Below are 6096 nucleotides of genomic sequence, written 5' to 3'. Positions count from 1 at the left end.
GCCACACGATCTCTGTTGCAACTACTCAATTCTCTTCTTGGAGTTAAGTAAAGGATGTATGAACAAAACTTCAGAGTCCATCAGCCTCCAGGTGACCCCTTGATGGGTAGTCTGCAAGGAGCACGCATTCAGGGCAGGAGGTGTGTCTGAATGAATGATTCACATCATGGTCGTGCAGAGAAGGGACTCCAGTGAAGGCCAGCCCTGTGGTGACCCAGGCGAGGGCAGGACAAGGAATTTAGGCTGCCACGGGCTCTGCAGGGCCCTGCGTGTCTCTGGGGAGGTGTGCGAGCACCAGGTGACCTATGTGCTGACCTGTGGTTTGTTACCGCTCTTAACCAAGGCCTTCCTCAAAGAGGTTTGCTGGGAATGAGGGAAGGGTTCGGGGTACCTAAGCTACTCACAGCACTCTGATTTACACAGGCTCCAGGAAGTGGGGTTTTCCTGGCCCCTCTAAGAGTGAAGGGGGTTTGAAGCTGTTTTTAATTTCAATTCGCAGGTTCCAAACAACCAGGAAGATGCTCAGCCTTGTTGAGGGCGGGTGCAGGCCTCAGCCCACCTCCTTGTGAGACAGGAGGCTGGGTCCTTGGGGCCAGGAGGCTGAGGGCTGTGTGCGTCTTTCTTTCCAGGGTGCTGGTTCACTGCTGTGGAGCAGAACCCACTTTCAGAGCTCAGGCAGTGACTTTCCAGGCTGGAGACCGATGGGTCAGGCTGTTGGTGTCAGGGCATCATGAGGGAGCTAGAGGTTGGTCCGGTCTAGACGAGTGACCATGTGACCACAAGAAAGGTTTCTCCCATTCAGGGCCTCAGTTTACCTCTCTGTAAAATTGGCTCATCCCTGTACCCTGCCCGTCTCTGAGAGGCCCAGGTGTGGGGAGCGAACTAGCTGCCGGGGCTGTGGGCACAGGCGGTACACGACTCCCCGAGAGTTCTATTTCTGTGCTTTGTGCTGATGACTCGGTGTTTTCTCCCAACAATAGCCTAGCAGCTGTTCCTCCCTGCTCACCCCTGTGGCATTCCCGTGCAAGGGAGTGTTTCTAGCCTCGCTGACCGCTTCTGGTGCCGCGGGACGCTTTCTTCAGCTCCTAATACCAAAGCCTTACAAGTGTACAGCACTTGACAGCTTACAAAGCAACTTCGGACACCGGACGGGGCTGATTTCATCTCCATAACAACCCTTTGAGGTTGGCTAGGTTGGCAGGTCCAGGTCCCAGTTAGGAATGAGAAATCCCAGGTAGATGGGTTCACCTCGTGCCTGGTCCACGCCACCAGCGGGGTCAGGGCTGGGACGGGGCTGGCTCACCCCCCTGTCCAGGGCCACTGCATCCATGTAATCTCTGCCTCTTCAAAACTTCTCGGGAAACCTGGTCCCTGTAGAGACAAACACACATGATTGTTCTGCCTTACATCTAGTTTTTCACTGTAACAAAAATATTAAGGAATACTTTGAGGGCTTCCCTGGTGTCTCAGTTGGTAAAGAATCTGTCTGCAATGTAGGAGATTGCCTGCAATACAGGAGACCTGGGTTCGATCCCAGGGTTGGGAAGTTCCCCTGGAGAAGGTAATGGCAGTCCATTCCAGTATTCTTGCCTGGAGAACTCATGGACGGAGGAGCCTGGTGGGCTACAGTCCACCGGGTGGCAAAGAGTCAGACATGACTTTGGGAGGAGTTAAAAGAGAGAGACAGAGAGGGAAAAAAAAAAAAAAAAAGATGAAGCTGGTTTCTATGCTGGGAAGCTGCTTTCTCTCCCCAGAACTGAGCTCCTGTCAGCATGACTGGCTCAAAATAAATTCCATTTTCAAATGTGACTCTTTCCCCCAAGCCTTCCACAAACGCAAGCCAGACAGGTTTGAGGAAGAGCATGAGCTATTTTTACCACAGTCTGGGGTTCTCCCTATTCATTGCTGGAGGGGTAAAAAAAAGACAGTTGAAAATCCTGAAGAATGTTCTCCGGTTGGGCCCCCAGCTGTCTCCCTGCATCCACACCAAACAGCCTCCCTGCGGTTCTGCCAGGGGGCCCTGAGGTCAACACTGCTTTCCTCTTTGAGAGGCTTGCTTTGCCCTCCACCTCTGAATGCAAGTACCAGTAACAGGCTGAGCACCCAGGCCCTCGCTACTCCAGGGCCCTCCAGATCTGTGAAAACCTGGGCACCACCTCCTGTATCCCGGGGGGGCAGGAAGGGAGCGCTGACCCCACAGTCATAACTTCTAAAGGGGCCACCCTTGGGCCCTCTGTCTTCTCTAGGTCCTGCTTGAGTGGTGGCCAAGATTGTGAGCCACTGAGATAAAAAATAAAACCGATAGCAGAAAAGAAAAGCCGTAAGGCTGAGCCAAGCCTCCTGACAGCAAGAGGCCCTCTGAAGGAAGCGAGAACCAACACAGAGAAAATCTTTGCAAGCAGTCATCTTTCCCCACTTCCCGCCCCCTCCTCTCTCCCCTTCTTCTCCACCCCTTCTTCCCCTCATTTTTGTTTTCTCCTTCTTTTCCCTTAAAGATCCACCTTCATTGCAGAGCAGAGCACCTGTGGGATAGACACTTAAATGTGTTCTCATCTAGAACCCATGAGGTTGGTGCCATATTTTAACCCTAGGTAGAATTTTGTTAGAATGAACAGTGAACTCCAAGAAACTGTCTAAATAATTTTGTTGTGTTGGAAGTTTTTCTAGCAAATGTTGCTAGGAAATAGGAAAAAAAAAATATGACTGAACATGTTTGAGGTCACGGACTGTTTTAATTGTAAGGGTATTTTAATATTAAAGGAATTCCCGAGGTGTGGTGTTGACATTTACTCTGACCCTCAGTGCTTCACTTGCCACCCCCACCAGACTCCTTTCAAGTTCCCTGAGATGCCTCCGTTCAGCAGCTGGCCAGGTGTTGCTCACAGCTGTACCATCTGCTGGAAATCATTATCCACTCAGGATTCTCTGAGGACTTCCTGTATGATTAGCACCCGGCTGGGTGCTGCGAAGACACTCCAAAATCTGACAAGATCCCTGCCCTCGCGGTGTTTACAATCTAGATGAAGGAGCGGCATCAGTACACAGCCAGCCAAGTTGAATGGAACAGGGCCATGCCTAGGGTAAGAGCTATGCTGTGTGGGCTGCAAATGCCATCCTGTCTGTCTGCCTCATGAATCCATTCTTCCAGACACAGAGGAGGACTAAGCCAGTCCTCCCCTCTGTCCCTACCCTCCCAGTGCCTCACACTTCTTTGCACAAATCCCACCATAGATCACATCACATTGTGTTGTGTGTTGGTTATTTTCATCTCTGTCTCTATAAAGTGTTTTGCGCTCAAAGGCTCCATCTTGCAAAGTATCTAGTGAAGTCCCGGGCACACAGTCAGGTTTTAAGAAATTTTAAAGATGTTTATTGGATGTATAATGTGAGCTAAGGACTTGCTCGAGGGAACTGCTGGCTGGCTGCCCCTCCATGTGGGATTCCGTAACAGGGCTACACTCACTTCCTTCTGCTGCCAAGGTACATCAGGAAAGGGGATGCTGCAGAGGGCTGGATATGAGAACCCAGCACACTCAGCTCACACGGAAGGAAATTAGAATCCTGAGGGTCACTTCTCTGCACAAAACTTTGGGATCAGGAAGTCTAGTTTAGAGAAGTCGGAGGTGGAAACCGGCCTCTCTGGCCCCGTCTCCTGGCTGCATCTTTGGGAGGACTGATGTCTGCATTTTAATTCTCTCCAATATGTCATTAACCCTCACCCCCTAGACACCCTTCTCACTGAGACAAGAGCCATGATGAAGGTCGGAGGAGCAGAGACAACTCTCTTTGAGGGTCCTGTCCTTTGCTCAGTGAGAAATGATCTATTAGAGGCTGACAAATCAATAAAGGCAATTTAAGCCCCTTTCTTGGAGTCTGTGTGACTTACAGGAAGGCAATGGTGTAGCGCCTGGGTGGTGCCAGGGGCCCCTTGCTCCTTCCCCTCTCCGCAATTATAGCAAATTTGCCTAATGCACTAAAAGCCAATGAATCATGTCGACTGGTGATGGGATGGGGAAGGCGAGAGGGAAGACGTCGGATGCTGGCAGATGCCCTGCTAACCTTGGTTTTAATTAGGTTTGAGTGAATAACAAACAAAACAATCCTTCATTTGCGACAACCAACCATAGTGAAAAAGAGGTCCCCAGTTGGTTGTTGCAAATGAGGGATATCCTGCGTCTTGTGAGAAGCCAATATGACTTCTTCCCTCTGGAACACATCTCTCAAAAAGGTTGGGGCTCTGCTCAAACATTGGTGTTTTTAGACCCATATTCTCCAAGCTGGGACCCAGGTTAACACCTTGTAAGTATTCTACTTGTTCCTTGCAATGAGATGGGAATCCTTGGGTGACCGGGTTCATTAGCATTAATCACAAAAAAGGAGTCACAGCATTCCTTTTTCATGCTAAGGATAGAATTTTAGTAGTCTTAAAATTTAATAGAAAACTCTCTAAAATAACTGGAACTATATTGATCAAAACTGCCAAGGTCAAGAAAGATGAGGGAAGGCTTCAAGGCTATAAAGAGATATATAGAGATATATAAAGAGATATATAAAGAGATCACAACAACTAAACGTAACCTACAATCCAGGATTTTCTTCAACCATTTAGAGCACTATTAGAAAAATGGGAAATTTTGAATAAAGTCTGTAAATTAGCTAATAGTATTGTTATAATGCTAATTTCCTAATTTTGATTATTATTGTCGTATGTTACTACAAGAACATGTCCTTAAGTTTAGAAAATATGCACTGATGGGATGAAGGGCATCGTATCTGCAACTTAAATGGTTCAGAAAAAAAATCTATCCAAAGCAAGTGTGGTAAAACATCACTATGTGTGGAATCCAGATGAATGGTAGATGGGAATTCTTTGGATCAATTCTACATCTGTTCTGTAAGTGTGAAATCCTGAAAGAGTATTAATAAAAAGCTTTAAAAATTCCAACTGGTAAAGAGGTTGCTAACTATAGCCAGTAGAAACAAATGTCTTAGTCCTTTTCTCTCCTCTTCCCAAGCCATCGTCTCCATCCAATTCATGGTCAAGTTTGGGGTTTAAATCTCTGAATACATAGGGACTTGTGGGTGATTTCTGTAGGTAAAGAGGTTTCTTACATGATGAGGTCACGTGAAGAAGTTTGCTCAAGGAACCAATGAAAAATGAAGGGGTTGGGTCAGAAGAGCACCAAGTTCTTTTCCAGCTCCCACATTCTGTAAACTTCTGATTCCATAAAGTTGGGAGAAAAAAGAACTATAATAGTTTGAGGCCTTTAAAACAACTTGGAACAACACCACTGCTTCACTTGTGCTACTGATATTCCCCAGGGCCACGTGGCAGAAGAGGTGACCGTTCTTCCTGCCGCTGTGTGGAGGGTTTCCCTTATTCTGGAAGACGAGGGGATGCTAGTCCCCCACTATCTCAGACAGCCCACCCCAGCTTCCTCTCAGGATATTCCCAGCTCAAATTTGCCTACCTAATGCACTTCCTCAGGGTTCCCAGGACCAAGAGGATGAGAATGCACTCTGTTAAGATGCAAAGGATTTGTACTCAGGGTATCTCTATAGATACACAGATGCACACATACATTTTCCAATGTCAGTCTCCAAATTTGTAACTCTGGAAAAAATTTTTTAAATGACCTCCATTATAAAGTATCTTTTTAAAACATTTAACGAGCAACAGTCATCAGTTCTGAGTTTCTTCGGACTTAAAGAACCCGTCTGTCAAGAATGGCTGTGGCATCTTTTGTAGGTGCTGGATAAGGTGGCTCATGGCACTTCTGGGAATAACCCCAGGGATTTTTAGCCCGAAGTCACCGACCAGGAACTGATCCTTCTATTTACAGATAGGAAGTAAGAAGTAGATTTTTGGTTTTGAAAGGAGAACTGGCCATGCTGCTGCTGCTGCTGCTGAGTCGCTTCAGTCGAGACCCCAGAGACGGCAGCCCACCAGGCTCCCCCGTCCCTGGGATTCTCCAGGCAAGAACACTGGAGTGGGTTGCCATTTCCTTCTCCAATGCATGAAAGTGAAAAGTGAAAGTGAAGTCGCTCAGTCGTGCCCGACTCTTAGCGACCCCATGAATTGCAGCCCACCAGGCT

The sequence above is a fragment of the Bubalus kerabau genome, chromosome 15 (genome assembly GCF_029407905.1).
Source record: "Bubalus kerabau isolate K-KA32 ecotype Philippines breed swamp buffalo chromosome 15, PCC_UOA_SB_1v2, whole genome shotgun sequence".
NCBI classification, from domain to species: domain Eukaryota; kingdom Metazoa; phylum Chordata; class Mammalia; order Artiodactyla; family Bovidae; genus Bubalus; species Bubalus kerabau.
Note: the sequence above shows the minus strand (reverse complement) of the source record.